This window comes from Dunckerocampus dactyliophorus, chromosome 9, assembly GCF_027744805.1.
Source record: "Dunckerocampus dactyliophorus isolate RoL2022-P2 chromosome 9, RoL_Ddac_1.1, whole genome shotgun sequence".
NCBI classification, from domain to species: Eukaryota; Metazoa; Chordata; class Actinopteri; order Syngnathiformes; family Syngnathidae; genus Dunckerocampus; species Dunckerocampus dactyliophorus.
The window spans coordinates 29,954,821-29,967,590 of record NC_072827.1 but is presented as its reverse complement, the minus strand read 5'-3'; positions in this window follow the sequence as shown (position 1 = coordinate 29,967,590).

The following is a 12,770-nucleotide window of genomic DNA, read 5'->3' as shown; positions in this document are numbered from 1 at the left end:
GCAGTAAGTCCTGCCAATGTGCAACACTTTCTCCTGTTTTTTGACAGCAGACAATGTATCACTTTTGACCTTTGGATTGAACTTTAGTCTGTCTGTGGAAGCTATTTACAAAGGCCTAACACACAGAGGGCCATGACTAATGCAAGAAGAGTGAAAAATGTGGATCGTGGATGTCATGAAAGTGAGTACAACATGGCTGCTGTAGGGGAGGGAGTCGGTTAGCCGAGCTACAGATGGGAGGCTAACACAATTGAACATCTCAGGTTAAGTGAATTAACAGCGGTTACATCCGTATACAAGGCCTAATTGATGAGACTTCTCTCATCGTGTGCTAGTTTGTGCTGGATGTTCTGGGGAAACACACAGCAGATGTGCGCCACGATTCGGGGTGGAGGTGCTGTAGGGGGATGGATGGTGGCGGTTGTAGAGGGGAGGCCTGCACACCAGCGGTAGACCGCAGAGCGTGTCTGCAAAGTCATCTAAGGTTGAGGCTGAGTACAGCACAGGGCCACACCAGCACACACACACACACTCACACAGCTCACCACCTTGCATACAAAATGAAGTAATGTATTTTTATTGTACAGGAAACAAGCCCCTGAGGGTGTTGAGTGTTCATTGAGAAGTTCATTGAGTCATTTTCACATGCACCCGATGGAAATACTAACAGACTGATTGTTTGCATGGAAAGCGTTTACAGTTTTCACCGTTTTAGATGCTCGTGATTGCCTCAGAAATTAAAAAAATGTAATGTATTTGGTCTTTCATCGACTATTACATTTAATTTCTGTACAACTCAAGCCAGTACAGTGAAACCTCTAAGGTCCAACAAGTCGATCAGATGTCAGAAAACACCAGTGGCGGGCGGTGCATTTGGTACCTGGGCATTCAGTGGCGGCTTAACCATGCAGATTTTTGGGGGGTGACTCTGTGAGGGCCAGTATCAGTAAAAAAAAAAAAAAGACAGTAAAAATTGTCACCAGCAGGGATTCAAACCACAGTTGCCTGTATTAAGTGCAAGCATCATTACCACTGCAGCATGCTACCGCAAAGCAACAGGGGAACTCCAACACAAAGTGACTGCAATAACAATATTTTATAGGTAATAAGTCCCCTTATCTTTCAATACATCGTCACCAGTACGCAAAGGTACAAGGTAACTCAGCATTACTAAGGGCGGCAGTAGCTCAGGAGGTAGAGCAGGTCATCCAGGCGCTTCGATCCTCGCTCCCTCCACCCAGTCACTGCCGTTGTGTCCCCGGGCAAGACACTTCAACTGCCAGTAGGAGGGGCTCGTAAGCGTGAATTGGCATTAACGTTTCCGTAAGACTACCCCAGGGCAGCTGTGACTACAGATGTGGATTACCACCCCCAGCGTGTGGCTGATCAGTGAAGGAATACACTTTGCTTCATTGTGAAGTTCTACAAAAAAAATCAAATCCATTATTATTATTATTAATTTCCACCGTTGATAGGCGGCGGCCTAAAAATTGTTACTCTCTTTAATGGCGAAAGAGGTGAGGTCATAACACAATAGGATCATTAGCTGTCAGGTATGTACAACATGCAATCAAACACTGATGTATTATCAAATGTTAAAACAAGTGACAAGCGCATGGCATCAACGAGTCGCGAGCTCGCAACTAAGCAGCTCGTGCAGGATGCTAGCATAGCAGAATATATTGTCACTCGGTACTCCTTCTTGTCTAACAGCACAAAACAGACTGGACTCCAATGCACAAAAGACATCACATAAAAATCCAAATCAAAGTCCTTGTTTGGAAGAGGAACAAAATCAGGAAGTAACAAAACCCTACCAAAATAAAACCAGGAACAGTGCTAAACACCACTAGATATTGCAAGAGTTTGTGCAACTTTGGATGTACTTTTTTAGATCGTTCTTTATGGTTCCAAGACTGGGCAGACCACCTATCCAAGCCCAACCAAAGCAGAGCAGGGATGGCATCTGGGGGGCGGGTGGAAGTGGAGCTCCTCTGGCTTTCCTCCAGCCTCATCCCCGGCACAATCTGGAGAAGAGCTGCATGTTTATTCTAGCGAAGAGAGGGAAAAGACAGACAAGACTGGCTCTCAACTGCTGGATGCGGGTCAGATTCCACACTTACGCTTCATTACCAGCCATCAAAGGCTTCATTATGTACATCTTAGACACTTTCCCGCTGGATCAAGGTAGAACTTTTCACCAGGATGTGCTTTTATTTGGCAACGTAGACTATAGCAAGAGGTAAATGCATGTCGGCTCATCTTGCTGACTATATACAGTAATCCTACTTTGCGTTTACACCTTTATTGATCCGACCAGAAGACGACACTGAATATCAGGTGACTCTTTTTCAGGATCTGTTTTCGGAAAATATGTTTTAAGACAAAATCAATGGAAAAAAATAAAACCATGTTTTTTTATCAGTTGGTAGCTTTTATTTTTAATTTTTGTCTGCTAGACAGTTTTTTGATGACAACTGCATTAATCATTATTGTCTTCAAATTAGCATCGTAACTACTCGGTTGTTTGCATCTACAGTGGAACCTTAGTTAGCGTCATTCATCCGTTCCAGAAGGTCCAACTCTAACCAAAATGGACGCTCACCAAATCCATTTTTTCATAAAAAATTATGTACAAACAATTAATCTGTTCCAGAAAGCCAAAAATGCGAACACAAAACACCTTTTTATAGTTTTACAATGATAGTTTTACATGCAGAGAACAATTCTAAATGCATATAAATTACGAATGAAAGATATAAACATTTAAAAATAAACATTTAAAAGGTTCTAATTATGCTTTACATTGTTCGATTTTTTGAAAGCGAATGGTACATTCACAAAAATTACATTTATAGTTGATGGCGCCACTCCTGACGAACTAGCTCACAGCTCAGCCTCATTTCCGGATGTGACGTCATCGGGGTGACACCTCTCAGCTAAAGCAGAGTAAACAAACGCTCTTCGAGTTGGGTCAGTGTATTTTTCATCAAAATAGTTGTCATGCCAAAAAGTTGTGTTGCTGCTGGATGTTCACAGTTTCTGAGTGACACTGTAAGTTTTTCTTTTCCAAAAGTGCGGTTTAGGTTTAGGTCCCAAAGTTTAATACAACAATGGACAAAGCAAGTGGAGAGAATGAGAGACAGATGGGTGCCCACCTTTAGTTCTGTTCTTCGCAGTGATCATTTCAGTGATCAGGACTGCTTCGAAGGAACACCTTTACTAGAAGCATTTGGCTTGAAAGTATGGTATAAACACATTTTGAAAAGGGTTGCTATTCCACCGATACACAGGAGAAGAACAAGAAGAACGACCACTATATCAAAGTTGGCACAAGAGGGTAAGTCTTGTTTACATAATGTCTTCTAAACACTATTCCACCATAGCGACAAGGCTGCAAAGCATTATACATGTTATAGAAACATCTTTTGACAGCAATATGTTTATTATACAATCAAACAGGCTATAAAACCCCTTTACGCTCATTAAGAAGCCAAATTAAAAACAATAAGCAACTCCAGAGTCATTTACGCTTACCATTCTGTCTTTTGAATCAAATCTTCATCTCCATGTCTTAAGGCTTAAGTCCATGTTCTTAAAGTTCTCTATTTCATCTCCTCCTCGAAAACTATTGACACATCGCTCAAATCCTTGCTATAATCACTGTAAACATCCTCTGTCTCGTACACCGCTTTATTTGTTAAAAATTTGTTAAAAAATTAGACTTAATACTAGCATATCTCTACAGGTGAAGGACAGTCTCCTGTTTAAGAATGAAGAAAGTCCCCCCCTCTGTCCCCAAAATGCCTCTTGGCTGCATTTCAGGGCTCCCTGCAGGAGTGTCGAGCCTCAGTCTCAGTCCTGCAGTTCTTGTAAATCCGTCCGTCTGCTGTTTACACTCAGGCTAAAGCTGATGTTACTGGGGTCTTCGCCATTGCGGGATGCAAAAGCTTTAAATATGAACAAGCATATCCTTTAGAAAGTTTATATGATGAAATGGTGCGTAGACCTTTTAATCTGGCTAGATCTTGTGACATCCCTGGTAGAAAATATTTGATCTGCGCTGCCACTTGTCCAAATGGAGAAGAAAGAAAGTATAATTGTCATGTTCTGCTATTATAGCATGTGGAGCCACCCCAGGATTCAAGGACATTGTGCAGGTGCAATCAATACAGTCTTTTAATTCAGGGAAAAAGAGGAAAGCTTGCAAGAAGCAGAAGTCCACACAAATGTGAGAGTCAGAAAATAAGGCTTGTGATAGAGCTCAGCTAAATGCTCACCAAAATGCAATAAGCAAGCAGGTAGGAAAAGTTCCTGGCGAATGTAGCATGTACGTAACAGCAAACAATGACTAAATACCGAACGCAAAAAGCACTCAGAGAGCGCAGACCTCTGCCAAGCGCCATAGTTCCCCCCCATATTGTGCATTACACCATAAATATTGGTACTACATTTATTTTATCTACCGTACATATTTTAATTGCTAATGTTAGCATGCTAGCAGTGCTAACGCACTAACGTTAGCATGCTAACACCCAACATAATAGTGGTAAGTGTTTATATGTGCCTAGCTATGAAAATGGATAAAAATGCTGCTATGCTAATGTTAGCATGCTGGCAACGCTAACATGCTAATGTTAGCATGCTAACAAGTACCATAATAGTGCTAAGTGTTTACATATGTTTCCAGCTATGAAAGCGGCTAAAAATGCTACTATGCTAAAGGTGACTGTAGGTGTGTTATTTCATCTTCTAGAGGGCTCTGATAATGTTAAACACCTTATTTAGAAGGCCGTGAACAGGTTTTTTATGCTCTGACTATGAAAATATTCCATTTATAAATAAGGAATCCTACTTTGTGGAAATTGACTTATCACAGTCGGGTCTAGAACTTATTAACTCTATATTGTACAACACAGCAGCATCAGAACCAATGTTGTAATCACGGTCAGGGGCAAACTGCTCAGCCAGCATTAAGACAGCTGATGACGATAGTACGGCAAGTGCATGCACCCATGTGTCTTTTGCCAGGAAGGTGATGTGTTGCCAGGCGACAGAGGAGTGTGCCCAAGCTCTGCCTTCTTGGCTCTGTCGATGGTCAGGGTTTGGGTTGCATTGTGGAGGGGTTTATGCAGCTTTCAAACCTGCGGAACCAAGGTGGAGCTACACTCCCGCGAGCCTGCGCAGCGGATACTTCACCTTTGTTGACCGCTTGTATTGAATTACCAAAGAAATACATGAAGCAAGAAGCCCTTCCTGTCTTTCACTTTTAATGCTCACCATCACTAGCTAAACATAGCGACCATGTAGATAATCATCACCACGCATCTCTTCTACATATGAGGTGTGTTATGAGTTTGACGCTCTGCCAAATGCAAGTCCAGACAAGTCCAAACAGCTGCGTGTTTAGATCTGACAAATCTAAAGTAACTTTGATCAAATGTAGAATTACTACAGCTTCTGCTGGGACATTAAGACGGCATAAATTGTTCAACTCCGATGGAAAAAGAGCCACACAGCACTCGCTGACGCAGATGCTCAGAACACCAAGGGAGACGGCTTCTCTCCCATGAGATCTCGTGATACCCCTGCTGAGCGGGAATCAATCCCAGGCTGGCTGTATGAAAGTCAGCTGCGTGCACCCCTACACTGCCGGTGAACTGTAAAGAGCAACATAAACATAAACCAACACTTTCTTTAAGAGTAAAGATACTAAAGCATGTGGATCATCGTCTGTGCAACTCCTGGCCCTTCCCTCATGAATAAGCTTGGATCATCAGGATTCAGTCCTGGGCCATCAGTGATGCAACACCAGGGCAAGAGGGGATGAAGACAAACACAAACGCACATTGACTGAATAGTGTTGTGTTTTTATGAAGTCGTATGATGTTTAAATCCAAACAACACTACCAGTGCAAGGACCTTCAGATCTGCCGTCCTCTTCTGTCATATCCCGGATCGTTCCAAAGCTGACCGCCATATTTCCTTTGAAGCTCTGCAAAATTATAGATCAGGTATCTAGCTGGATGGGGGGATATGTAGGGCAGCCATGTGCGGGGCCAAGGGTATGGGAAAAGGCATTGAGATAGCAAGCCGCGTCGATGTGCCGCTCAAGAATTCCTAGAATGGAAATGAGGCGTGCCGATCGATCCGGAGACTAAAACCCCCACAAGGCGGAGAGACGGGCTGGTGCTGGGTGGGTGGCTGATTGAACTGCATGATGGTATCTGGATCATTGCTCTAATCCCTCTTGATTTCACTGACCGACTGAGCAAGCAGTGGGAGCGCTTCTCAGCAATCAGCAGCGTGGACTCCTCTCGGGTTCCATTTTTGTTTATTGTACCTCATAATCATCTCATTTCTCCTAACAATGCCGCAGCGTTCAACACCTTCACTGTCACTTTTAATGGGGAATTTCTGCTGAAGTTGAGAATCAATTGTCTCAGTGCTGTAATCCATCATGTTGACAATTGCATGTTGGGGTTTTGTACCCACTTAGCAAAAACAATGGACACACTGCATCACGCGCTAATATCTCACTTCAATTAATTGGTTTTGGAGTGGCACTACTTTGCTGCCACCAAGTTCCCTCACATAACACACTGAATGAAGGAAATGAATGAATATTGTCGCACGTTTATCAGGGGTCGCAAACGGGGCTAATTAGGTCATGTCCACACGAATACGGGTACTTAAAAAAAAACATTCTACGAGTTTTGGCCTCTTGCCCACCAGCAATTCTCATTTCCTTTCCTTATAAATGTAAATTTTCAACAACTCTGGCTTCAGCTTTTGTGTGTGGGGGGGTCCAACGGAGCCTTTTGGTATGCGTCGTAAGAAATGTGTGACATTGTCTCATGTAAACCTTATTTAACAACAACACACATGAAACACATGACATTATTGACAGTTGTATACTGGCCATGGAAGTGTGCACTGATTTTAAAGGTCATGTCAAAAATAATACACAATTAGAAATCAATTAGAAATCCCACAGCTTTTGCATGTTTAATGCCAGCGGCATTTTGTCCCACTTTGTTTGACAGTCCTTGAATGCACCTTCTAACTTTGTCCCATGCTGCACAGTACTACTACAGTACTACTACTCCTATACTGTATTTTTTACCATTTTTCTTTCACCTAAAAGTAACCTCATTTCACAAAAAGAACATAATACCAACAGTAAAATATGGTAGTGGTAGTGTGATGGTCTGGGGCTGTTTTGCTGCTTTAGGACCTGGAAGACTTGCTGTGATAAATGCAACAAAGAATTCTGCTGTCTACCAAAAAATCCTGAAGGAGAATGTTCGGCCATCTGTTGGTGACCTCAAGCTGAAACCAACTTGGGTTCTGCAGCAGGACAATGATCCAAAACACACCAGCAAGTCCACCTCTGAATGGCTGAAGAAAAACAAAAGGAAGACTTTGGAGTGGCCTCGTCAAAGTCCTGACCTGAATCCTATTGAGATGCTGTGGCATGACCTTAAAAAGGCGCTTCATGCCGCAAAACCCTCCAATGTGGCTGAATGACAACAATTCTGCAAAGATGAGTGGGCCAAAATTCCTCCCCAGCGCTGGAAGAGACTCATTGCTAGTTATCATAAACGCTTGATTGCAGTTGTTGCTGCTAAGGGGGGCCCAATCTATAATTGGGTTTAGGGGGCAATCACTTTTTCACACGGGTCCATGTATATGGATTTTGTCTCCCTTAATAATAAAAAGTTTCATTAAAAAACTGCATTTTGTGTTTGGTTGTGTTGTCACTGCCTACTATTTCAATTTGTTTGATGATATGAAACATTTAAGTGTGACAAACATGAAAAAAATAAGACCTCAGGAAGGGGTCAAACACGTACTACACCACTGTATTTGTATTACATGTTTTCTTGCACGGCTAACGAAACATTTTGAGCACCTTTTGAGATCCCATAGGGGGCGCCAAAAATGTCATGTACCTTGAAACCCTAGCAGAAAAACAAGCACTTGACTGTGAAAATGATGTTTGATTCCGCAAGCAGCCTAATAGTGATATATAGGATGATTCAATCAGCGCAGGTTCAATAGCGTATATACACACACACCAATAGTGGATGACTCATGTCTGCTTACAGTTCCCGTGATGGCCGGTTATTTGCATTCACAGCACACACTAACTCCCTCTTTCCCTTTCCCTCTCTCCATCTGCCTGTCACATTGTTTCTATGGCACTACCTCTCTGTCTTGGAAACACACACACATAGAATGGCACGTGCCCACTGGGCCTGATGCATACACGCTACATGTGTTAATTGGCTTCTTCTCAGGTGCTAATGGAAGACAAGTGTCCAGTTTAAAAACCCATGGAATGATGAGTCGCCTTGTACGTATATACTGCACGATGTGTCAGCTTGCACAGCCACACCATTTAACAGGAGGCGTCACAACCTTATCAAGTTTGAATGCATCTTCTTTTGTTTATTTTTATCAAGCTTCTGCAGCCTCACTGGAGGCCTGGAGCTTCCTGCTCCCCCCCTCACCGGAGGAACTCAAAATTGATCAATGTTGTATATAACTAAAGCTGGCTTAACACATTTTCAAAACATTTTTGTCTTTATGTTTGTCAAGCTGCTGCGCCTCCCGTGAAGTGTTTTCTGGAGATTTCTGCATGCAATTCTCACCAAAAGACCTAAAAATAGATCAATTCTGCTTTTGACATGACTGAAGATAGCTTAGCATGTTTAAACATCTATATGTTTTTTCCATTTATTTTTCTGCAGCGCCTCTGCTGAACTCCTGACCCCATTTTCCATTTCCTGGGGTTTTCTGCTTCCCTCGCTCACCAAAGCAGCTTAAATAAATCCGTTTTAACCTTTAGCACGGGGTGTCCGAGTCATTTACTGCTGTTTTTTAATTGGCCATAACAAAACAAAAAACAACAGTCAAAATGGGAAAATGATAAAAATGAAATATGTTTGTTTTTTTTTTTAAGTCATACTATTATGAGAAACAAGAATAAAGTTGCAATTTTAGGAAAATTTGGTTGGGTCACAGTTATAATAGCAAAAACACATAATATTACAATAAAAACATGTACGAGAAGAAAGCAGAAAGGAAACAAGCTAAACAGTGAAAGGTAATAAAATAGTTGATTATAATATAATAGTTGATGATAATATAATAGTTGATTATAATTTAATAGTTGATGATAATATAATAGTTGATGATAATATAATAGTTGATTATAATTTAATAGTTGATGATAATATAATAGTTGATGATAATATAATAGTTGATTATAATTTAATAGTTGATGATAATATAATAGTTGATTATAATATAATAGTTGATTATAATTTAATAGTTGATGATAATATAATAGTTGATGATAATATAATAGTTGATTATAATTTAATAGTTGATGATAATATAATAGTTGATGATAATATAATAGTTGATTATAATTTAATAGTTGATGATAATATAATAGTTGATTATAATATAATAGTTGATTATAATTTAATAGTTGATGATAATATAATAGTTGATTATAATATAATAGTTGATGATAATATAATAGTTGATTATAATTTAATAGTTGATGATAATATAATAGTTGATTATAATATAATAGTTGATTATAATTTAATAGTTGATGATAATATAATAGTTGATTATAATATAATAGTTGATGATAATATAATAGTTGATTATAATATAATAGTTGATGATAATATAATAGTTGATTATAATATAATAGTTGATGATCATATAATAGTTGATTATAATTTAATAGTTGATGATAATATAATAGTTGATTATAATATAATAGTTGATGATAATATAATAGTTGATGATAATATAATAGTTGATGATAATATAATAGTTGATGATAATATAATAGTTGATTATAATATAATAGTTGATTATAAGATAATAGTTGATTATAATATAATAGTTGATTATAATATAATAGTTGATGATAATATAATAGTTGATGATAATATAATAGTCGATTATAATTTAATAGTTGATGATAATATAATAGTTGATGATAATATAAAAGTTGATGATAATATAATAGTTGATTATAATTTAATAGTTGATTATAATATAATAGTTGATTATAATATAATAGTTGATGATAATATAATAGTCGATGATAATATAATAGTTGATTATAATTTAATAGTTGATAATATAATAGTTGATTATAATATAATAGTTGATGATAATATAATAGTTGATGATAATATAATTGTTGATGATAATATAATAGTTGATGATAATATAATAGTTGATTACAAGATAATAGTTGATGATAATATAATAGTTGATTATAATATAATAGTTGATGATAATATAATAGTTGATGATAATATAATAGTCGATGATAATATAATAGTTGATTATAATTTAATAGTTGATAATATAATAGTTGATTATAATATAATAGTTGATGATAATATAATAGTTGATAATATAATAGTTGATTATAATATAATAGTTGATGATAATATAATAGTTGATTATAATATAATAGTCGATGATCATATAATAGTTGATGATAATATAATAGTCGATGATAATATAATAGTTGATTATAAGATATTGTGTACATACTTTGACACATAACACAGAGCTGAGCTTTTATTTCAAATGTAAAAAATGTCTCAGCATGTCTATCAGAGTTGATTTAAAAAATGTAAACGTGTCCTCTGCATCCTTTGATTTTTTTCCCTGTGCAGCCCTTAGTGGAAAACGTTTCGACACCAAAGCGTTGACCTAATAAAAGCAAGAGGAGAAGTAGCAAGTCAGTAACAGGTTTCGACTTGTGTTTGTGCTTGATTTTCATGTTGCTGCCCCTCCTCTGAAGTCTGCATTGATTTTATGAAATTTTCCACTTCCCTCTCTCCGCAAAAGAACTAAAAATGGATCAATGTTTGCCTTGGATTATGTCGTAAATAAAGACAGCCTAGCATGGTATAGGAAAACTGCACTTGTTCGGAATTTTGCCTATCATCCACAATCCTTATGTGAAACATGAACATGCGTGTCTTTCTCTTTTCTGTGCGTTGTAAATAGAGAAAAACCAATAGCATGAGGCAGCTAATAATGCAAAGTAATGGGATTCACCTACTCTGCCTATAAAACCCTCTATTAAAACACCTCTAAAAAGTCTCAAACAATGTTGTATTGTTTTATATACATGCTATGCCCATGTGGTCACAGGTACAGTCATGATAACATGTAATACTTCAAGTATTTTGTTGTATTTTCTTAATTTTGAGCATTACAGGAACTTCCTTCCTGGGCGCATTATTTGACAGAGCACATAGCAACGAACGCTACCTCCGTCAACAACATCGGCATAGAGAGAGCGTTTGCTACCAATAATCACGGCATACAACTTTGTACTTTTACACCCCCGAGGCAAAGAATAATGTTTCTGGGTGCTGGGCAGATCCAGCTATAGTGAAACACCAAGCCATTCTCATAGTGTTAGCATGTAGCACTAGTGCTAACAGTTTCACTGACAAAATATGACCATAATGAAACGTCCGCTCTCACTGGGGTGCCAACTGATGGGATGTTTGTATCTTTCTGCATAAGACTTGTGCTGCCCGTTGAGCTGCTAAGTTCAACTCAAACTCACCGGCGATGCAGCAACTCCAATATTTTGCTTTACCTTTCGGTAGTGGCGTGAGGTGCTCTGAGCGAGGCGCTGTGTCACTACGCCAGAAAAGTACTTCTTTGGTGTTAGCTCCTACAATAACAATGTTGCTGTAGCTCGGCTAAATTATGTAAACGGAACGTTGTTGGTGTTTTTTGGGGGGGTTATTTTTAGAGGCTTGATAAAGGAATATTTGTTAGCTAATTGTTTGTTAGCTAATTGTTAATAATTGTTAGCTTCCTCGTGCTAGCTGTTTTTCTGTCTTTAAAACGAAAAGGGAAAGACGTGTGTTCATGTCTCACAAGACGATTGTGCATGATGGGCAAAACTCCCCCAAAAAGTGCAGTTTTCCTTTAAAACGTTGCCAGTCTTACCAAAACAACTACAAATTGATAAATTTTGCCTTTGAGATCGCTGAAGAGCTTTGTTTTCTGTATTTATCTTGATTTTTCTCAAGCTGCTGCTCCTTCACTGACGTCCTCTCTACTACTCTCACCGAAAAAAAATTGCATTTTGCCTTTGACATAACTGAAGATAGTTTCTCAAGTTTTTACGTCGGCATATGTCGGTGTATTAGTCTGTTTTTCTTTACTTTTCTCAAGCTGTTGTGCCTCCGTCCTCACACCTCGAAAACCGCCATTCTAAGTTTCTGATTCTCATGATATTTTCCCCCACCCCCTGAAAATTTAGGTCCAACACACATGCGCCACAATTCTGAAAATATTTGGAATTCTACGCTAAACTACTTCCCAATCACCAAATCCCAACCTGTGTAATTAAACACTCATGGGAGACTTTTGGACCGAATTAACTGTAGTAGCCGCCCTCACTGCCAGCCCCACCAGGAAAACACAAACTGAGGGGGGGATCTCTTTTGGAAGACTGATCGTGCTTAGTAGAGTTCCAGACTCTTTGCCAAGGTGCAAAGAAGCTGACGCTGCCAGCTCGTGGTGTGTTGGGCCAGCACCTCACTAGGGGTAGATTATGTTAGTACTCTTTTAATTTGTCATCCATCTGTTCACTGCTGGGTTTTTCCTCTCTTATCAAGCAGTCGATGTGTTTTAAATAAATGCATTGCTCATAATGATCACTGACATGATGGAATTGCAGTTGCACGCAA